This window comes from Odontesthes bonariensis, chromosome 17 (genome assembly GCF_027942865.1).
Source record: "Odontesthes bonariensis isolate fOdoBon6 chromosome 17, fOdoBon6.hap1, whole genome shotgun sequence".
Taxonomy (NCBI): Eukaryota; Metazoa; Chordata; class Actinopteri; order Atheriniformes; family Atherinopsidae; genus Odontesthes; species Odontesthes bonariensis.
Genome location: NC_134522.1, coordinates 11,382,003 through 11,405,704, shown reverse-complemented (window position 1 = coordinate 11,405,704; position 23,702 = coordinate 11,382,003). Strand labels below are relative to the sequence as shown.

At 40.2% G+C, this 23,702-nt stretch overlaps 1 protein-coding gene across 5 annotated transcripts in view; it reads right to left on the bottom strand.

The window, feature by feature from the left end:
• dlgap2a (discs, large (Drosophila) homolog-associated protein 2a) overlaps positions 1–23,702 on the bottom strand; it is a 124,016-nt gene that overhangs the window by 78,989 nt on the left and 21,325 nt on the right. For 2 of the 5 annotated variants that reach the window (XM_075447982.1, XM_075447983.1), the window contains exon 1: positions 12,010–12,038. The exons of the other annotated variants lie outside the window; for them this stretch is intronic. The gene's annotated coding sequence lies outside the window, so the exon portion shown is untranslated. Of the gene's footprint in view, positions 1–12,009; positions 12,039–23,702 lie in introns of those variants that run through there. 5 annotated transcript variants of the gene reach the window in all.

The window sequence follows — 23,702 nt, the reverse complement described above, 5'->3', positions numbered from 1 at the left end:
GCGCGCCATATATCTAATAAGGGACGGTTTTGAATGTTTTTAGAATGAAAATACTCTGCGTTGGGAGTTGTTTGAGAGCAAGCAAAAGACTGCTCATCAGACATAGAGCGAAATAACGACAAGTTAATTAGAGGCTGCCTTTAGTTATTAGCCTGAATTATTATGTAAGGTTTGATACAGCAGGATCCACTTTTGTCGCCGTGACAATTTCCTCAGCATCATTTTATTTTCCTAGTCAAACTATGCCATATGAGCATATGTCTGCTATGTTCCTACAAGCTTTTAGCTCGACTGGTGGCAATGAATTCTGGGCCGATGGGAAATCTCTCCGACTTGCTGAACTCATTTTGTGTTCACCTGAGTTGCACTGAGGTTAATAGCTAATAGAGCTGCAGACAGAGTGGTCACCTAAAGTACTATATTCCCAAGTTCCAACATAGTGGATGCACATGTACCCAAAACACATCATTATTAGAGACCATGCCAACTCTCATTAGGGAAGATCAGAGAGAAAAATAAGCCTGTTGGTTGACATGCTTTTCTTGAAGCCAGTGTGTTTTCCCAGAGCTACTGAGCCAAATATTGGACTAAATGCAGAAGCTGCAGAGAACGATAATGTGATTTTGGTGCAAGCACATGACCAAGAGAGACACAACACAAAGTGAGAGGTAGCATTTGGCAATGAAATCAACATATTTTTGAACTGCGCAGAAAATAAGCCCAACGTTCTACTGCAAGATGTTTCATTATCTCCCACGTCATTGTGATTCAGTGTCAGCGTCTGTCAAAGGGCACCAAGGACTGAGTCTCACTGTTACATAAATGGATTCTGCTTCTCTGTGACCTCAAGCTGTTTGGGCTTATCAAGTTGTAAACATTTCACCACAATAAAATGATGAGCACTATGTCATGGAGCGACAGTCCTCCTTGTTTCATTAGCTGCTCTGGCAGCACAAAGTCAAATGTCAAACCGGTTGAAATAAAAAGACTCAATCACTCATTCCTCAACCTGCAAGGTTATTGGAAAAATAAAAACACTGGTGAAAACAGGTGCCCCATGCAACAGGGAATGTTCAAGTGGAAATTTAGATGGGTGAAAATAGTAGTGCTCATGATTCACCCATGCTGTTGCCCGACAGTAGACATCCATCTTACACTCTCAAAATTCATTCTTCTGAGTACTCTGAGCCTATACATAGCAACAGGGTGCTTGCGATTCAGTGGCAACACAGTGCATCATCCGATATCTCTGGCCCTGTCTAATGCTTGGCTGGCCAGGCAATGCATGTGCAGATAGACTTCATGAATTAAAGTGCAGCAATAAACTTTGATTACAATCAAAAAGCCTGTCAGGGCTTAAATACAGTGAGTTTACGGTGCTCTGTAATCATAAGCATCTCTACGGTACAACCATTTCTGAGAGCAGTGATTAATTTCTACAGGGCTCAATCCATATGAGACCCTTAATCATATATGTAGGCTGAGGCAGACTAAAGAAATAGAAATGAAGTGATGAGTTATGGTTCAGCCGGGGAATTTTAGTCTTATTACGGTAATTGGTTCTTGTTCCTGAAAAATGTGAAGAGTTCATTCCTGAACCAACCAGGAAGAAAGTCCCACCTTTGCCCCGTGTGTGTTTAAAAAGGAAAGAGCACAGGAAGAAAGAGGAGAGGAAAGATAGCGAAAGGCTCCCAGAGGCCAAGTCTGGATTTTTAATAAAGAACTCTGAAGAGAGAGGCGGAATCCGGAGGGAGAAGACCTCAGCATTGGTGGACACAGCAGTGTGAAACAAAGGACATGCTCATACCCAGGAGAGGACAGAGGCAGGCCTGATGGAAGTACAATAGGGAGAACACCTGATAATATGTGATGTGAAATGGCAATGAACACAATGAGGAAGACCATCCCTCATAATTACATTAGCTATACATTTCTATCCCACAGTAACAGTTACATAATGTAGTGCTAAGTTTAACAGAGAAGTGTGTCAAAATGAGTGCTTTTATAGTACCCCATCTAGTTATTTATTATTTTCCCAGCTGATGTTCTGTTGTCCTTTTCTAATTACTGACCTAATCAAAATTCACTTTCTCTAAATCTTGTTATTCATTAACTTGTGAAATTATATAAAACAGATTCAAATCATCATGAACAGCCTGTAAAAACCACCCAGCTTGACAGATCAGGTAAACAGGTACTCAGTTTGTGGACAATACAAACATAGACTGGGTGAGCTGGATGGGTTTCTGACTCATGATGCATATGTCAGTTAAGCCAGGATATATTTGGAGACTGACACAATTTTTATTTGAGCTGTTTATGAAAACATATTAAACATTAGATCAGAATTGGAGGAGGGATGTAGGAAATACAGCTGTTTAATCTGTAGAGCCTTGTTTTTCAGATAATCAAAATGATAGTTGACTTAAAAGACATATAACAGAAAAGAATGTGTTATTCTTCAGTTATTTCTTCATCTGTTAAGCAGCCAAAAAGTCTGGAGTTGTCTGAGTGAGACATTAATTCGGGAAGATTTTGCTGTGAAGTCACAACATGCTCTCTAGGCAAGTGAAACGTGCTACCCTTAGGCTTCAAAAACAAAACAAACCCATCCGATAAGTTCATAAGTTGTGGGGAAAAAAAACAACAAAAAAAAAACAACACACTGGTGAGTTTGGCATCACAAAAAAGCCCGGACGTCCACAGAAGGCAGGAGTGGTGGATGATCACAGGATCCTTTCATGGTAAAGAAAAAGCCCTCACTGCATCCAGCCAAGTGAAGAACACTCTCCAGGAGGTGGACACATCATTATCGAAGTCTCCCACAAAGATAAGACTTTGAGAACAAAGAAAGAGGTTTCACCACTAGGTGCAAATTATTCATAAGCCTTATTAATAAAAGGCCAGGTGGGAATTTGTCAAAAAAAAAAAAATGCAACAGCATTGTTTTTGAAGGATAGTGACACAAAGATCAACCTGAGCTAGAATGATGGGAAGAAAACAGTATGAAGAAGGCCTGAAACAACTCAGAATTCCAAGCTACAATCTTTTTAAAAACATTTGTAGGGGGTGTGATGGCACGGAGAGGAAGCTTTAAAAGTGTCTATTTATGTGACAGAGGACTAAAGGAAGCTAGATAAATTTATATTGTCTGCTGAAATTCAGCTAAATGCTGCCAAATTGAATCTCACACCGGCTTGTAGCTTCCCAAAGCATCAAGTAGTTTGGTTGCTAACTACAGTCACGCTGAAGCTAGCTGCATCAGGAACAGAGTGATGACGCCTTACCCGGACACTTTATATACAGTAATGACACTGTTTGCATCCTGATGGTCTTGTTATCACCTCAAGAAATCAATAAAACCACATGATCTGCAGTGGAGTTGGAGGCATTAGTGAATTAAAACAAAAAAATCGGTTTGATTTCACTGTTTACTCTACCTTAGAATATGATGCTTATGCTACATACAAATGTTTGAAGAAGCCTTCCCCTGAGTCACATCCCTGAAAAAAGCTGGATTGCATTTTTGTCAGCAAGTTCCCACTATGTTTTTTTGAATGATTCATAAATGGGAGCACTCACAAGAAGTTCATCAAAGCCATTCCCCTCCTAGTTGGTTCCAACTTTCCCCAGTGTTCTTTCTGCTCTACAGTGTCTTTGCCTGTAGTGATGTCAGTCATTCCTTTTGCTGTCTCAGGATTCTCTGAGCAAACCTGCTCTGTGTGCTCCCCTGGACAGCTGCTCACATAGAAGACAGACATAGTGATGGTAGTGGTGTTAAATAGAAGAAATAGTTTCAACTTCTGCTAAGGCTGCTGAAGGCCTCTCACTAGCTCTCCCTGGTAAGGTGTTGGTATCTTCGCCTTCTCATTACTTTTGCCACTTATTTGGCACTTCTGGTGACTCAGGTGCTGTTGTTACACATACCCGGGTATTTTAATAAACGCATATTTTCTAACCTTCGTTTGCAAAAAAAACTAGGTGCACACAGCCCCATTTTTAAAAAAAAAACACGTCTACATTGATCCGCATAAATACGCTATCAAGAGCTGTTAAATTACGCCAAGCCTGACGGTGGCAGTGTTAGAACAATGAGAATTCCACACAAGCCAATCAGAAGCCTAATAGAGAACCACTGACAGGAAGAACTTCCGGATCCTTTTCAAGAAGAAAATATGGCGCCAGGCTCGTGTGTGTGGACTGACAGCGAGACTGAGCTACTTTTACACGTTGCGCTGGACTATAAAACTGCTAAAGCCGTGAAAAATGTCTTTGTTGTTCAATACATTGTATGACTGTAATTTTCAAAATCACACAAGCGAGTATAGCTCTCAACAACAGAAATGCTGCTAGTACCTCCATGCTTGCCAGATAAACAATGGACGGAGAGAATGGCGTTTTCACGCTAGCATCCTGCCAACATGGCGGATAGGGGCGGGGCTCTGTACTATGACGACAACTCCTCATTCCATTCCCAAAACTCCGTTTTTGTCTCTTTCAGCCAGTTTACACACAAACGCTAAACGGAGTTTTTAAAAAATCTCCACTTTTGCCGGAGTTTTTTTTTAGCTTCGTTTTCGGAGGAAAAAACTCCGTTTGTGTATAAACGAAAGGCACAAACGAAGGGAAAGGTCTTCGTTTATCAAAATACCCGGGTATGTGTAAACAGCACCTCAGAGGCAGACAGCGCAATGTCAGCAGAGTGTGAGAAAGAGAGAGATGTTCCATCTCAATCTCCAAAACAGATACATCCCCACATATTTGTCATGCCTGTACTCAAACTGAAACCAGGCTTGTTGGTGTGTAATACCTGAGGCAGGGCCAGGAAAATGCCCCAACTTTCTCCTCATGGCCTCCTTCATTATGTTTGCCTAATAAGATTTTATATGTCCTGCAACTGGATGGTTCTTTGCAAGCTATCAAAAGTTCAGTTCAGATGTAGTGAAGGTTAATATTAAGTCTAAAAATATGAAACAGGGGGAGAGAAGTGTGTTGAGAGGCAATAAGTGGTGGTTTTGTGGTTTTCTCTGCGTGTCTGTGACTCAAAAGAGCAGCGGATGGAGAAAGCAAAGTGAGCAACTTTGGTTACTTGTGATAAGCTCAAAGGATTGACTGCCTGCTGCACTTTTCTTTAGCGCCTGGTGAAAGGGAAAAAAAATGCTTGCAGTTTAAATAGCATGTTTTCTAAATCCCTCTGCGCTGGTCAGCTGCAGGCAATCTTCAGATGTCACATTTTCTTTTTCCTCTCCATACTCGCTCCCTCTCTTTCCTCACTCAAAAGGCTGTTCATGACATAAAGCTGCTGCTTTGCCTTCCTCTCAAACACTAAGCCGCTGAAACATTGTGTTGACCTCCCAGGGATGGGAACGGCATTGCATTCTAAAGTTGCACTGTTGGCTGTCAGGCTGTTCGGCTTCCTGAGTGTGGATGGCGTATGGAGTAAAGCCAGATCTGTTGGCAAAGGCCGGTAAAGCTGCCACGCATAATCAAAGCTGGGAGACGTGAATTATCAAGCTGACAGCCAAAGGTCTCTGAATATGACAACTTGAGTACCGAGGTTTCAATACGCAGTAGTTGCATGACTTATCTTTTAAATTACACTAGCAAATCTTTATAGGTGCGACTGAATATTTACATTCTTTCCACAATGCTATTGCATAAAAAACTTAAAGTTTCTGGACATATTCAAGACACCAAATGTATTCTGGAAAGCATAATAACAGACTGAATGACAAGATCAGCACGTCATTCATTTAAAGGAAAGCTACTCAGTGGAGATCTTTTGCATGACTTTACAACTCTGGGCCCATAGAGTATGTGCTGCTCGGAGAAGTTAGACCTCAGGGTTTGTTGAAAGGCTTTTGGAAGTTGGCTGAGTTTTTATGCGGAGCAAAAAAGTTAAAGTGATAAGCAAACTGTGGTTGATGAATTCATGAGGCTGATATGACCACATGGCTTGGGTTTGAATTTTAGCCGAAGCCATTCTAACAAATTTGGATGACTTCTTGTTTCCATTTTTCTGACACAGTTTGGTTAGTGTTAGACAACGAAAATACAAGGTTAGATGTGCTAAGAGAATAAAAAAAATAGACCCCTTCACATTTTCAACACCATATTTTTAAAGCCTTTCTGGAATAAAGCCATTTCTGTCAGAGAGTCCCAAAGGCAATGTGGCACATGGTGGGGCCATCCTTCTCAGACAAACAGGAAGAGAGTCGGTTTGCCCGGGAATATCGCCAAGATTTTATTCTACAAATTTTTTTTTTTATATAACTGAGTATACGGAAGACTATTTTGAGCATTTGTGTATCATATGATGAGGGCAGCTGTTGAACTTGTGTTTTATCCACTATGCTGAGTGGCCCAGAACTGTTTCTGGGGGCTTGGTCGAATTGTCAAAAAAAAAAGAAAAATCACTTCTTATTGTTTTTTTTCCAAAGCTCTTTTCCCTGACACTGTAGGAAAACACCATGTGGTTAAGGAAAAAAAAAGCAAGAGAAAATACCAAGGATTGGTATGACTGTTCTGGAATGGGAATTTGACCACACTTAACATTAAGCTGCGATGAGGGTCTGCAGTAATGAATATATTGTAGTTCAAAAACCAGTAATTACTTATCATGGGGAATCCATGCAAAGGGGGTTGAATATTTTACTGGTGACTGTACATAAATCCCAGTACGTGGGAGCAACTGTTAGTATTATTAAAATATTCAAGTGTTGCTTTGACTGTTGTGGCGGAGTTATCTTCTTTGGTTTTATAAAAGATTTTCAGACCAGAGTTCGCTTGTTCGGATGAGCTTTCACAAAGGAAGAGGACTATCTGAGGAAACGAACACTGGTCGTTTAAAGCAGACCAAACAGTTCTGCTGTCAAAGTGCCCTAAAATAGCTATTTATTAGCCAGAGAGAAAGTCTCTTGATACACAAGAAGAACAGAGTGCAACACTGAGCCTCTGTTTTGTAAAACTGACAGCATCGGTACTCCCCTCACACCTACCAGCAAGTCTCTTTTCTTATATTGGACACTGACCTTGGGCAGAGATCAGCAACACAGCACATCCTATATGTCTAGCCATCGTACAAAGCAAATGGTTTTCTGAAAATTAAAAATCAATTTAATATAGAACACAGTTTCTGGGCACATGGGGGATGTGCATTAAAGCCTAATGATATTACCTATAACTTTAAGATGCAGCCCGCTCTCCTGAGGAAACAACCAGCTTGCATTTGGTGCCGCTGCTCGACAACAATTTGTTGAAAAAAAACCCAAAACTGTTCATACTATAGCAACTATAGGTATTTTCTGTACATTTTCCAGAACTTATTTGAGACTAAAGTACAAACAGATTGTCAGAATTTGGTAGGTTGGCAGGACACGGATGCGGACTCAAGAGATGAGAAAGCAAACTTGGTTTATTTACAACTTTAAGACAAATCAAAAAGCCCAGCTAAGCCAGATAACAATACTAAACTATAGGATAAAGACATGAATTTAACTATGACATGACATGACATGACATGACATGGGCAAGGGAATGGTGAGATCAGGGAAAGAAATCACAAACTGAAAGAGGAACATGGAAATAAATTGTGAACTGAGAGTGATTGGTGACTGAGTGCAGCTGGGGACAATGAAAAAAAGGTGACATGAGTGACAACTAATGACCGGCATGGGAGGTGAGGGGAAAAACAATGGCAAAACATGAACTCAAAAAACCAAGACATAAACCTAAAACATGATAAAAAATAAAAATGAAAAAACATGGGGAAACCCCATGGACGTGACACAGATGGTTAATTTTAATATGTAAATAAGGGATCTAGCTATGATCTATGAGAAGGATTAAATACAAACCAATTAACAATTGGTTTGACAAAACTGCCCACTCACAGCTCCCTCTTTCCTCTACGTCTTCTCTCTCATCAATCCCATACTCATCCCCTCCCACTAACCTTCTTCTCTCAGCCCTCTTCTGTCTTTCTCCATGCCCTCTCTGCGAAGTTCAGGGTCTCCGTGAAGGTCCGGTTAATGATGAAATGCTCCCTCTCTCAAATGATGTCAGTGAGTGAACTGTCATGCTTTGACACTGCATCAGCTGAAGGACAGGCCATTAATTCACACGTGCGATTTCTTTGTTCTCACATCAGTAACGCAAAGCGGGACCAACACTATTAGTCAGACCTTGATTTGATGCATTTTATTGTAATAAAAAAAGAAAAAAAAGTCATATTTTTAAAGCTGTTGCTGTGAGTAAGACTCCTAATGATTTCAGATGTGGAGTTTGAAGTCAGGGAGAGCCTGTCAAGGTGAGTCCAGTGACTTACACTTTTCAATAATGTTTAATGCCACTCACCATGAAAGCGTCCTCACTGCCCTTGCTATATAATAGATATAACTCAGACCTCTGCATTTTCTTATCTTGGTCTACACCAAAAAAGTTAACAGCTGCGTAAATGTCTTCTTCATTTTTCTTTGCAAGTTTGTTACTTTTTGTCATTGTTCTTTCTCATTTGGATGCATTTTGCTTTCCGTTGTTTGGCACCACGTCTTCTCATATTTCAATGCAAATTTGGGGTATGGTCCATTTCCCCCAACAGCCCAAGGAAAAGCAGTAACTGATGCATCTTACAAAAAAAATAAAAGAACTTTGCCTTTGGCTGTCCTGCATGGAGAGTCACAGCAGAGAGAGTGATGTAAACACAAAGAGTTATTCAGTATGTTCACTGAGCAGTGTGCTCTCAGCATTTGAAGCTCTTGTGCAGATTTTGGCAATAAAATTCTTGTAAAAGAGCAACGAAAAAAAAAATACTGCATTAACACTTACTTAACAGTTACTATAGCCTATCATTTTGATGCGTTTGTGTGTTATAGTGGGTACACGGCTATGAGATATGAGGTCCAAGCAAGACAATTAGCCTCTGGCTAATTCTTTTCTTACGCCATCACACACTCTTTCCCTCTCTGCCCCTCTCTATGGATTATCACCTGCAGGCAATAAGGCTTTGGTTGGACTTGTAAATGCGTTGAATCCCACCCTGACAGTTTCATCCTGAACTCACAGGAATATGTGAAATTGCCACAACCTCTTCACACCACATTACTTGCTGGAGGCACATAATGCTTGAAAATTATGTGCAAACATCGGGGGAAGCGGCAAGCTTCTTCTTAATTGTCTTGACTACCATGGTGACTACCAACGTTTATGATAAGGTTGGAGATTTTACATGCATTTTCTAACATTAACCACCTCGTTTTTAATACCTAACCTTGACCAAGTAGTTTGTAATGAGTAAAATGGAAGGTGCTACACTGTCAAGTTGAAGAGCCAGGATAGGGTCCTATGCTGGCCATAAAAAAATAAAAGAATAAACAAATGGCCAGCAAAGATTGTCCCTTGGATTTTCTTTGATATGTATCATCACTGTTTTCCACATCAGAAACTACTAGGTTAAGGGCAGGTATCAAAAACAGAATGGTTTGGAGAACACTATGGCTTCCATTGAAACTGAACCTGTAATAATATATCACATCAAAATACCCTATTCCTGGATTACTGGCTCCTGAGTTATGTCCCCTCAGTTAAACACAAAACATATTGTACACACGAACAAATTCTGTTGAAATACATTACTTTGAAAAAAAAATTGAAAAAAACGAAATGCAAAATCCCAATTTTGTCTTCATCAATTTGATTTGAAATTTTGTCACAAGCCGAAACAAGAAAAAATACAAATTGAATAAACCAACCATCTGTTAACTTACCAAGTTAAGTGGTTGCTACTTAGAAGTAATTGAATTTCCTATTTCCATATTTCATTTAGCCTGCATGTTTTTACAGCTATAACTGCAAATAGGAGAAATTTGCTCACTCTGCTTCTACTAATAAGAACCTGCCATTCTGAGATTGAAGTGCAAACACATTAATCTGTCAGACTGCTCTCTTTGTCTCGTCTGTCACGCACGTTATGACAAAAAAAGTTTCTGCTTTAAAAAAGACTGTGAAAAATATAATTAAAAGACTGGCCCACTTATATGTCTGCAGAAAGGATCTCAGTTGTGCACAAGCATTCGTTATATGCTGCTCTCGAGCCTGGCAGTTTCATTAGGGCTTTCAGAGCTGCTCTTCAAAGTATCCACATACAAGCCGTGGCAAAAATGGTGGATTTACCACATTTGAAGGAGGTTAATTTATCTTTTTTATTCAATAAACAAATAAAATCCCAGACTTGACACAAATCAAACATGAACAAATCATTATTTTTTTTTTTTAAATTTTCATAACCCATTGATCCATGTTCTATACCCGCTTAATCCAACTCAGGGTCGCAGGGGGGCTGGAGCCTATCCCTGCTCTCATTGGGCGAGAGGCGGAGTACACACCTGCCAGTCCATCACAGGGCCACACAGAGACAAACAGCTCATCCACGCTCAGACTAACTCCAATTTAGAGTTGAATTACCTTTTGGAAGGAGTTTTCCAAACCTTTCCATTGTTTCCATTGTCATCTCTCTGGCTGGGGCCATGTTTCCAGCCAGTCAGTCAGATGCAACGGCGCTTTCAGCTTTGTAAACACTTTTTAACCGGAGACTAATGTGCATATTTAGACTTGTGTAGGTATTTGTTTTAGAAATGCAAATTACAAGATGATTCCATAATTTTTTCTACGCTACTTGATCTGAATATCATTTAAATTGTTTTACAAAGCCAGAATGCTCATCTGTGAAAGAAAATTGTTTTGTGTCATGTCTATGTTTTCCTTATTTTCCTGACAAAATGAATCTGTGTTCATTAAAGCCAGGTGTTACAATCATCCAACCATTAAATGGCAATTGACTGAGTTATAGTCTCCATGCCTTGAGGTTCAATAGAAAGCAGTTTATATTCACTATTTCTGTTGACACACATGTGCTCTCCAGGGCTGGTCTCCCCGAGGAGGTTCAAGTGACACCATGTTTCTCTCTGTGGCCCTGTCCATGGACGTGTCTCAGGATCTCCCTTCTGGCCAGGTCCACACAAGTTTGCTCTCATGAAATAATGCATACATGCACATTCTCCCTGTCCATCCTTCAGAGCTTCCCTTCCTCTATCTGCCTGTCTCAGCGGGAAGGTCACAAGAACACAGTTATCATGCTCGATTTGATTACGTTTTAATCCAATCAAGCAAAGCAGATTGAGCCCCATTGATTTTTGAGACACAGAATAATGCTTATTGGGATTAGAGGCACATGGCTGACTCCTGGACAAGGTCAAGTCCACAGGGAAATATCATATCTATCACTGAGCCTATCAATGAATAGTTTGTGGTTTATTTACAGCTCTTGCTGCAAACTGTGAGCTCCTGCTGCATTCACACCTAATTCTGGACACTTTTGTGAAGAACACAAAACACGTGTAATACAGCAAAACAAAGAGCGAACGAAAGGATATCACAGTTCAAAATGTAACGCATGCAAAGAGAGGGTTTGATGTGAAATATAGAATAAAACATGATGATGTTATGTACTTGGAGATGAAGAATGAGGAAGTGTCAGAAGCATAAGAGCACTAAATCTAGTGGCAGACTCAAGAGCTTGGCAGCTTTCAGCCATTGAAGCACATTGTGAGCGTGTTGTACACACATGAGCACACAAATATGAGTGTGGGTATGTGTGCACAAATTGTATCATTGAATGAGATGTGAAACAGCAGCACTTTCGGTTAGTCAGGACTGGAGATGTGCCCTTCAGCCTTCATACTATTAACCAATTATGTCAGAAAGACTAGATACATAAAGAAAGCTGGCTCCTGGAATTGCAAATCGTTTAGCTATGCCATCCTACACACTGAGGAATATGCACTCTTTACAAAACCAAAACCAGGAGGATTCAGTCTGAGATGAGGACTGAAGAACATTGTATCTGCAGCAAAGTGTCGCCCCCGCTCCACTTCCCACCCTCCCCTAGCGGCAAACAACAAGCCAGGAGATGGCGATGACAAGTGCTTTTGGGGAATGGCGAGGCCCACTCACCTTCTGGTTCACCACACAGAGTGCACTGTGATTCTAAACGAGGACCAAAGAGAGACAACAGGAGATTAATAGAGGCAACACATATGTGAACATTCGTGTTTGAGCATGTGTGTGTGGGGGCAAATATTAGCGTCTCCGCCCTCCGTCTGAAAATATCACCTGCTATTCAAGAGTCAACATCTCGTTCTCACTCACTGTCAAAAACAAATAAAAACAATAAAACTGAACAAACAGCAGAGAGCAACAAACTGGTTATCTGCTCCTAATGGTCCTTCCACGCGGCACCCATGTGCAACATAATGGAAACCCAGCCACCATGCATAATATGACCATCATCCATATGAGGCTGTATGAAAAGACTAAATGATCCAGAGACAGCCGTCAAATAGAGAATGAGATATCATATTGCCTCGATTCATCATTGTCGTATCCTTAAGATGGAGTGTGCAAAAAACACTATAAGCACAAAAACCTGGGTGAAGTTCAAACTTTAACTCAAAGTTAAAAAAAAAGCATATCCAACATTTTAACTTAAAACCAGATTCCCACGTGCCATGCATTATCAAGCATACAAAAGGTTACCGATTTTCTTTTGTTCATTAGCCTTATTATTTCCATGCACATATAACAGCACTGTGAGCCTGAGATTATCAAAATCTATATAATCACAGTTAATGAAGTATCCGTCTTTCCCGTGAGCCAAGAGGATAGGAAGCCTCCAAGAACTGTGTCATGGTTATTTTCATCAAACAAAATGATCAAAGGGGTTTATTTTGCAGAGACGGGCAGTGGGAATAATGAGTTGAACATTGATGAAAATGAGAGTTATGTCCTCGAGCCTTGTGTTCCACAGATGGCCCAAAAACAGCTGTGGCGTGTCAATGTTTGTCTCTCATCCCTGATGTGTCCAAACGAAGCTGTGTTGGGTTTAGTACAGACGCTCTCCCTCAGCTAATCACCACTGATTAGGGCCTTATTTAAACCAGCAGCAACCTTGGACTGATGACTGGACTTATTTTGGTGGAAACAGTGAGATAGGTCTTTTTGATGGCTCAAATCCTCACCATCATGGGGACACGGACCAAACAAAACATGCTCATAAGTGCAGAAATTTCTCCAGATGACCTTGCTTGTGGGCAACGAAGACAGCTTGCACAGAGAACATGAATGGAAGAGCACTTCTAAAAGCAGTTCTAAAAGGGTTATTGTTGCTGTCAGTGTGGGCTGATTGCAAGGTGTCACAGCCAAGCTGCCTCCTCTTCATTTAACTGCCCACTGGTGCTTCCCAGGGCACCGTGGGCTCTTGTGGATTGAGAGTTTCCCAGCTAAATTTCTTGCTCACTCACAGCAATTCCTCTATATATAAAATCTAATTCTAGATCAAAAACTGAAGCTCTTTCTATAGCTGTCAGACTATGCTTTACCTACAAACACCACATACAACATGGTTATTGCCACCTTGCAGAAGTCATTACATTGTGCTTTTTTTGAGCAGGTAATAGTTGGGATCTGTGGGGTCGAACACAGTACAGAGCCACAGGTGCAGTGGCAGACAGGAGAAGCCTAGGGAGAATTTACTGGTTTAATTAGCCTTTTTACTTCCCACTCCCCACAGTACAATTCCACAGGGTCAAAGCAATTGGCTCGATTAGTTTGTCTTGCCTGTTTAAATTTAAAGCGCTCTTGAATTTCCCTGTGTAGTGCCCATATTGATTTTGGTCAGGCAGTTTTTACAATAAGGGAAGTGTTATTGGGCACCTCTCATTTGCTTTGCAGCTGGAAATATAAAGTGGCTGCCAGCCTGTGCCCATGAAGCTTCTGCATTTGAAGATAAAAGATCAAATTTGGTGCTAATTTCAATCAACATGGGGTCAAAGAGCAAAAGATTTAGGTATCTTTTTAAATGATCCTTTCATCAAACAAGATCAAAATCAATGTTAAATGACTATCATGCGACAGGAGCATCCAACTCAACATTTTTTTAAGTATTTACACTTTTCTCCCTCTCTGTCAGTTGCGACTGGTGACATTTAGGTATCTAAAACAGATGATTAGGAAAAGAAAATTTAACCACGTTGAAAAAAAGAAAAAGCTTATAAGCAGCTAACAAGTCAGGATGTGTTGTGTGATGTGATGGCGATGGTGTTTGCCATTACATCGTGCAAATGCTGCCCTGTTCAAAACAAGATCTCATTAACTCATCATTTCTAAGGCTTTATCGAGAAGCTACTACATTTTTGCGCTGTGGACAACAATGCTATTATACTTTGAGAAGTGAGATTTGGCCGTGATATCTTGCATGTATTGTTTGTATGTGTTGCCATTGACGCATTATCAAACCACTACTCTCTGGCTTGGCAAACCAAAGGCCATATTTTGATTGTTGAGGGGAAGTGTGAAATGTGAGTAGGGTAAAACTGGTAATTATTAGCTATCACCATGAAATTTCCTTAAGAGAAATGAACGCTTATTTACATGGAGATAATTATGAGTTTTAAAAAAAATATATTATCTTTAAATATGCAAATGGTGTTAATGAGGCTTTACTAAGTTAGATATAGAATAGAATAGAATAGAATAGAATAGAATAGAATAGAATAGAAAATAAATACTAATATAAGTATAAATATATGCTGATTTAAATCAAACTTCAAAGTACAAGGTGTAATGAAATTAACCGATACAAACCTAAACATGAGTTTTGTACGTTAATGTTCCAATAGTCTAAAAGCACATACTGTATGTTATTTAACAATATAGTTTAAACCATTTGAAGTACACAGAAACTCATCAGACAGCTGAAAAAAACAATCTTTACTCTGTTTGCTTTAAGCCTTTTTCATGTTTGACAACTTACAGCATCACTGGCAATAAAGAAAATTTGCATCCTACACACAAAACCAACAAAGAAATAGTGACAAAGATGTAATCCTATGGCCTTGTTGAAAGTGAAACTGTGGTAAAAAAGAAGTGATCTTTTTTCTATTTAAACTAGCTGAGATGCTGAAAAAGGTTTCCAAGCAACTGCCAGAACTGCACACTAATCTCATTCTGTTAAGGGAACAAAAGTGAAAAGCAAGCAAGAGGATCGTTACAAGAAATGACATGACTACCTCAGACCAAGGTCAGTTGTAGTGCTTTCAGTACAGCCGTTATCTCACAAGAGAGAACTGCAAATGCAGCTGAACAACCCTCTGTGCACCATAACTCAGACTAATACAGTATGGTTGTGTTTCTTAGCATACTGCATGAAACTGGATGCTCGTGGTGTGTAAACTTACTAAGAGCAATGCTCAGGGGTCTGTCTGTGGTATCCCCTGGTATCAGCCAATCTCTAAACACAACATACGCGGAGAACAAATACTTAGCCTTGATCTGATAATGTAGTCATCTATAATTAAAACCTTCATTTCCATATCAGCGCAGCTTGCTCACACCTTCCCCAGTGGCTGATCTCACTTTTACCCTCAATCCCTGCCTTCTCTCCCTTTCTTCCAGTCATATGATGAGATGCAGGTCCTAATTAGCAAGTGCTAAGACTGCTCAGGATAAGAATGCTGTGTTTCTGAGAAAAACACAGAGTTATATAAGGCAAGGTGAGATAGGGCACGGAAACTGCGGCATGATACAGAAGGTGGCGGTGTATAAAACTTTGCTCAGGGATTTAATATGTTTAATCGATGATTTGGGACTTGCAGGAACAGCCTCTAAGTACTGTTTGTTTGTTCTGAGTTGGGCAGTTCACAGACTATGAGACACAAGCTAAATAAAGGCTTGTTTATAGGAGGTAGTGTCCATAGGTAGTCATGACTACATTTACCCCAAAAATTCTAATCACAATAAGTTTATCTTCCACTGAACTGAGACAATCCATCTTCAGCTGGACCCCCTGTGCCTCCCCCAGGAGCTGATCTCGTAATTCTCAGAGGTGATGTTGTGCTGCGCATAAAGGCTGAAGAAGAAGCCTGCTCATTTACAGCTGCCTCGTTGGTGGCTAATTACACCGCACCATCGCACGTTCAAGCGGCAAACTGCAGACCAAATTATCCAAACAACACTAAATAATTCTTTATGAAATCAATATTTATGAATGAATTGGCACTCAGGTATGGATCTAATGAATGATAGTTTAGGAAATACTACTTTTAAGCTTCTTGTTCTAATTAAGACTAAAGATTGATATCGCTCTCCTTAATTTACAAAATAAATGGTGTTGTTTTAGGTTTAATCCATAAAGAACTGAACATGTAAAAAGGACAAAACTTTATTTTATGGGGATTATGCGCCAGCTGATTTCTTTACCAGAAGCCACCAATGGTTACCTATAAAAAGAACTGTCTCTTGGTTAATTTAATGTATACAATCAAAATCATAAAATAAACATTTTGTCTGATTGGTTTTTCAGTCAAACTTGAGGTCAGTGTAAGAAAGAGACTAAACTTCACTGCAATAAAGGGACAATGAAAGCTCTAAATATGCATATTCAAGTAAGCCCTAAATCAAAATATATCATCTTATGAGATCATACAGAGAATCAGAACCTCAATATAGTGCTTTAATGGAGAGCATATGTTCAAAAATACACTTAATATTCTCTTTTTACAAGGAAAAATACATGTGTCCCACATCAAACATCAGGGGGTTGAAATAAACACACCATGAGAGCACTACAAACAGCTTTAATAGAGTGGGTTCCACAGCAAGGTGCACTGATACAAATGAGCAAAAAAAGAAAGAAAGAAAAAAAAAAGCTTTTAGTCGGCTCCTGTGGCTGTGTGCTAAAGAGGTGGTGGGCGGTTCAGTGTGACGTGAGCGCATGGATCTAAGCTCGACCTTCAGTTACAGACAAACGCTGTCATTCTGTGGCGAGTATAACGCCATCGTACGTCCGCATGCATCCCCTGTCTGTGTGGATACATGGTGGCTGTGAGGACACTGATCCTCCAGGCATATTTCTGCAATGAGACAATTACAGCAGATTTCTTGACTAACTTTATTTTCTTTACAGTGAATGCTGTCATTTCTCAGCTGCACTGACAGTAATAGGAAGTTAAGATTGGATGGTTAGCAAATGGTGGCTTGGGAGTAGACTTGCATGGGGACAGGGAGGCAGTCCTTTCATCATGTGATCATGGTACAGATGGGCCACACGACAGCATGTGGATTAGACAGAAACAGTAACATCTTTTAGACAAGAAGGTGTCGTCAATGCTCTTTGCTTTTAGTTCCTTTTTTTTAGTCAGGCTGCTTCTGCAATGGTTCAGTTTGTAATGCAATGCAAATCTGAATCTAGAATTTATTGAGATGATTGACAATAGTTTGAATCTTTTTGGCTTTATTGGATACTTGCAGTGCAGACAGACAGGAAACATGAAACAGCTACAAAACATCATCAACAACAATGCGTTATACCGTTACCACACTTTCTGTTTCCTATAGATAGAGCTTCAGTTGCAACATATAAGCATGATTGTTTCACATCTCCATACCTATTGCTACAGTATGTCTTGATTTCCACTAGCCACAATTATGTAGTCTTCATTTGGCCACAAATGCTACCGTGAGGCAAGAGGGAGGTGGTGGAGGGTGTTAATTAGTAGACCTTCATGCGAGGTCCCAAGTGTGCTCCTCGCCCTCCAATTTATCCACAGTCCTTGCCCTTTTTTACTTCCTCTCCTGCTCTCTGTTACTGACTTTTCTACAACATTCTCTCCAGTAAATGGTTGGAGTAAGGAGTTAAAAGGATATGGCTAGTGTTAGAATTAATGCAGGCGTAGATCTATGTGTTACAAAATGCATCGTTACAGTTACAAAAATCTACGTAGTCAGCTTAAACATTTTACTATTCATGAGTCACAGTTCCACTCATGTGACCTGAATGCTGCCCTACAGCAAAAACCAGCCTTGAGATACACTACCAGCGTAACAATTTGCAACCTTGGATTATTGTACTTTATGTTTAAGACATTTGGACAAAAGTACCTATTAAACCTTTTCTGGTGAGACTGGGCTCAGTACGTGACGCCATAATGGTAAACATCTGATGCCTCCCCTGCTGAGGGATACTATCTACACTACAGTGGAAAAGAAATGACAGAAGTGTAAATTGGAGTGGAGATGAGTCATACCAATCAATTCAAAAGAATACACAAGCTAACACACTTTGAGTATTACCAGGACATAACACAGAAATTGTATCTTTGTTCTGAATGCTGAAAGTGGCAAGAGGTTATCATAGAGATTCTTTTCAGTCGACTCATATGACGGTCCTGTTATTTCATTGTCTAAATCTCCAGGAGAATTGTGAGGCTATATGCAAAAAAGGACAACAGCGGTTACACTGTTTGAGGAAGCTTTACCAGTTTAATGTTGACAAGACCATGATGATTTTGTTTTATCACTCTTTTATTGAATCAATTATATCTTTTTCTTTAGCATCATGGTTTGGCAATATTCCCCTACAAGAACCGCCTATACCAAATTGTCAAGTGGTCAAGCAAACTAATTGGGGAGACACAGCTGCACCCTTCTTCCCTATACACAAGACAACTACAGCGGATAGCAATGGGTATCCTGGATGATAGCCGACACCCCTTGAATAATGATTTCCAGTACCTCCCCTCTGGACGGAGGCTGGTAGTTCCTGGTTGCAGAACCAACAGATTCAAAAACAGTTTTGTCCCAACTGCAGTTATTCTGCTAAATAAGATGTAAGACAAATTTCCTGTGGATTATTATGTTTCCAATGCACTTGCAGGTTATGTATTTACTTGTAGCAATGCTTTTGCACTTAAATTGCATTTTAACTGCCATAGTTCTTCAATAACTGCATGAAGCCTTATGGTCATCCCACTGCAGTTCTGCTTCTTGCGTACATATATGTTGTAGGTTATATGTCAGCACTGTCCTTGTATTATTTATTCTTGTGTAGCCTATATGTGTTTTTAGATTCCATGTTTATATGTGTCATGTGTCTTGTAGCTTGTATGTAAGGACACCCATCTCTCTCTTAAACTGCAAAACCAGTTTACCTACGGGTACCAATAAAGTAAACTGAACTGAACTGAACTGAACTGAATGCCTGGCTAAGTGCATAAGGAATGGTACACATTATTCACTCAACAGCCACATGTTACTTTCCAGGATTTAAGCCCCAAGAACAAGTGACAGATTTATTAAAACTGGAATTATTTAAGTATGACAAGATACATTAAAATAGTTTGTTATAAATATTTTACATTCAAGAAAAATTCAAAACAGAGATCTAAATCCCATTTTTGGACCACATGAGGTCACAAGTTATCAGCTTGAAAAAGCCCTGTCACAGCTATCTTTGGTTGAAAACTTCAGTCTTTGTTGCTCCTTTAGCGCCGCCCAGCTGTGATGTCACAGTGTGCTGAATAATCATTTGGCTTGAATTTCACATCACCGCAGCAGAGTGAGAACAAGAACAAGAACTATAAAAATCATACCGTTTGTTCTTATTTGTGACTGCATAATGTAAAGAACCTGCTGTGTTCCCTGTTGTGAACTGAGGCTTTTCTACGTGTGAAGCGACTTTTGCTTTAGCAGTTTGTTTGGTCCCTGTGCATCACACGTACTGCAACGGCCTGACTGTGATGATAAGAGGCAAAAGCCAGACACAGGGTGGGCGGGTGGGATGGATTTGGCGGAAGAAGGGAAGTGAAGGTCGAGAAAATGAGCAGAAGGTAAAACATCCCATCGTTTTTCCGTCCACCCCAAGGGCCCTGGGTCAGATTTATTGGTGGTTTCTCTTGACTCCTAAGGGGCAAGGTAAGTCGAAAGCAAGAGGGGGATAAACATTTTAAAGAGGAGCAGATGATTGAAGCATAAGGTTGAGATTTGCAGCTTTTCAGCTGTGTTGATGCGTGGATGATTGAAAGAGGAGAGAAGGCCAAAGAGAAAGGTGAAGAGAGGTGTACAGGCACAAGCAGACAGGGAGACAAGTGCAGAGAGGGTATTGATGGCCTCCTTCATGCCCCAGCAGCCCTCTCTCTTGTTGGAGCATTTATCAGGAGCGCTCAGCCTCCCAGATGACCATATTGACACCTACTGATGGAGGTGGGGTGTCGCTATCAGTGGCATGTACTTCACTTCTCTTTCCCTTTCACTGGCACATCCACTTTGCTCATCCTCACACCTAACCTACTGTTGCTGACTAATACTTTTTCCAGATAAGAATACAAAATTCTGGTTCTGTTTTGAAAACTGTCAGATCAGCTGAAGTGAGGGTGATGTCCCATCGTTGCAGTGATCTGCAGGTTATAAGCTCTTCACTTACAATCAGGGAGCTTCTCCACGTGTGACATCTGAAGATTTTTGTAAGATGCCATATGACGCTCCTGATTCGTGGGAGTCAGTCATCTTAGGGTTGCAGCCAATTCCCGTTTAATTCTAACCACACCCACGTTCCACCGCATACATTACACAATAACAACTCATAAATAGGGAAAACCTTTCTAATCTTGTGCCACTTAATCAGACAAGGTACAGAGCAGAAGATAAAGGTAATCCTCTTTGAACTTTACTAAAACAGACAGCATGTACCACAGTGTCTGAATAATTAACTGTTTTCAAAGGTGATCAGACTATAAATATACAGGTAACTGAAATAAACACAAAGGTAATATAACTCTAAAAATCCCACTTCCACAGACACATCCTTAAGAGTGGCCCGCAAACATGATAAATTTGACTAAGATGTCTAATTAGTTATTTCCATAAATCAGTAAATGTAATGACAGACAAGCTTTGTTGCAGCTCACTGTCCCCAGTATGTGTGTAGCTTTGTGCTCAATGACAGCAGACGAAGAAGTAAAAGAAATGAAAGTCTGAAAGTAATGAGCGAGGCCGGTGGAATATGGGGTCACCGATTATTATTCTTATTCATCCAGACGTTTTAATTCTAAAGGCACAAAGCAAACAAGACACACGGAGAGGGCAAAAAGGGAGAAGGGGTAAACACAGCCAGTCATGTACAGTCTGTGGGGTTTGAGGTTTTCTGCAGACCTTGCTAACTACCTGAAACTGGTGAGAAAAAAAAAACTCTTTATTTGTTTCTGATGGAGTTTTCCTTGTTAAAGTAATTTTCAATTATGGAAGAATTTCGTGTCAAGCAAATCACTCTATTTGCGTCACAAAAACAAGACATGATTGAAGTCAATAATTTTGTTTGAATTGAAAACCCTTTTTTTTTTTTTTTGGGGGGGCTTTTTATGCCTTTAATGATAGGACAGTTGGAGAGAGACAGGAAGCAGGGGGCAGAGAGAGGGGGAAGACATGGAGCAAAGGGCTGTCCGGTGCGGGACTCGAACCGGGGCCCGCTGCAGCGAGGACTGTAGCCTCTGTACATGGGGTGGCTGCTTAACCCACTACACCACCGACCGCCCCAATTGAAAACCCATTTCTGAGCACAGGCGAAGATTTGTCAGACACAACCCTAAGCACAGTGAACTCATTAAAATGCATACTTTTGCAGACCATATCTGGTCGAGATAATCAAACATCCCAATATGAGTTGAATGATACGCTGATAATATACTACAATTTTACTGCCCAAATCTGGCATGTGGCACTTATCCAAACGTCCTGTTTATCATCTTCTCCATTATATCTAAGCATGTTAGCATGCTAACATTTACAAATTTGCACTGAACAACTGAGGCCGAAGGGGCATGTCAGTACCTCAGAGTAACGGGCAAACTGGAATTCATATTTTATAACAGCATTTTAAAAAAAGTATACACTACAGGGTACTACTAAAAAATCCCAGTATTCAATCAAATGGCTTTGAGGATATTTCTACCGGGACCAAAGTGAGAGACTGATATCATATCCCTAGAGGCACGTTGCTAAATCGAATAAACACTGACATCTGATCAGAAGCCAATATATGTCCACATGTATATGTCAAACATATCAAACTAGAACTGTCATGCATGCAACACATTCTCATTCCCAACTTGTCATAAACTATCTTCTTGTGATTTTATGTAGCTGTAAAGCACTTTGAACTGCCTTGTGTAAGAATTGTGCTCTACAAATAAACTTGCCTTGCCTTTCCTTGCCTTACTGATGTCTGGTCAAGAGTCCCTACTTCAGTCCTTTTCCAAAGCAAAAGGAACTGCTTTACAGCTGAATATTGACAGTTATTCTTCTGGTATCCATCTAAGAGATTCCCCAGCTTTGCTGGTAGTAAACATCAACTGGAAAACATGAGTCCATATAGAGTCCAACCTCAAGAATGCGGTTTTTCACTTCCTTTAATTAAATACATTTAATTAAATACATTTAATTGCCTTTGCAGACAGTTTCCATGTTGCCATCCCGTGACTTTTACATTGTTGTTACAAGTTGGGAGATGACTCCCTGAGAATATCTCAATGGAGTATTGGAATAGTTAGGAGTGAGAATGAGTTAGTGTTGTTTGTCTCTGCCAATGAGTAAAATAGCGCTTTAGACCCATGTGTGTCTACATTTTTGTATTACATATTCAGGGAATCTACCGATTTAGTGACAATTTAGTGACATGGTCACAATCCGCATGCCTGTTTTCTCACTTATGGCACTGGATGAGGTGTTTTTGAAAGTGTTTTTGCAGGAAATCGTGACGTCCCAGTGAACCTGACCTGTTTATCACCCCCCCGTCATTTTACCCCACTTGACAACTGTGACAATGTTTTTCATAATTTGTGAAATCTTGGGCTGGGGCTAAAAACAGATCAGCTCATCTTTGAGTCAGAGTAGAAGTTTGCAGTAAAGTTGAAGAAATTCATGAAACGTGCTCCTGAGATTTCATGTTCAAGAGAACGCCACGGCCCATGGCTGTGAGGCCACACAGAATTACACATTCCCAGAGTCCAAGAGTCCCAGAGTCTAGGTAAATGTCTCTGTAATAAGATTTCCTCACACTTTATCATATTACTAATATACATAGAGTATAGTTGTGTTGTTTCTTATAAAAGTTACGTAGTTATTTAGTCATTTATCAATAATTTATTTATTTTCTTATATATTTCAGTTATGTATATGTTATTGTTCATTTTTTGTAGTTATGTAGTTAAGTAATTGAAATGTGGAGAGACTAAAAGGTTGGCTCAGAAAACGTGTAGACACTAAAGAAAGATCAGACTACATGAACTCAGATCACCTAATGTAAATACAGAACAAGTTAAAAGCGAAACTCAAGGACCCTCCACACCAGCACAGGATGCCAGATATGCTCACTCACATTTCATTTTCTTGTGTGCACGGACCTGAAGTGAGTGTGCACGTATGAACGAGTGTGTCTGCCTCAGAAGTAGAAGCAGGGTCACCACACTCATCAATCCACTAACTCTCTCAAAGGATGATGTCATTGGCACAGAGCCTGGCGAGAGGCCCACTGTACTGAGGGGACCAACTCTCATTATCTCTGGTCCAGATTTATAGAGGGACTGTGCTCATATTTTACACTTGGGGACACGGATGAGGCAGAGAGAAGGAGTGCGGCAGCGAGGGAAGGAAGAGGATGAAGAGACTGAGAGGGTTGGAGCGACAGAGAGCACTGACTTATAAATCATGCAGCCTGATTATTTACTCTTTAAAGAAAAATCTTCTGGTTATTAGCACTCTCAGTAGCGTCAAATATCGAAGTGTGTATGTGTGTGCATTTCTGTTTAGGACAAACGGTT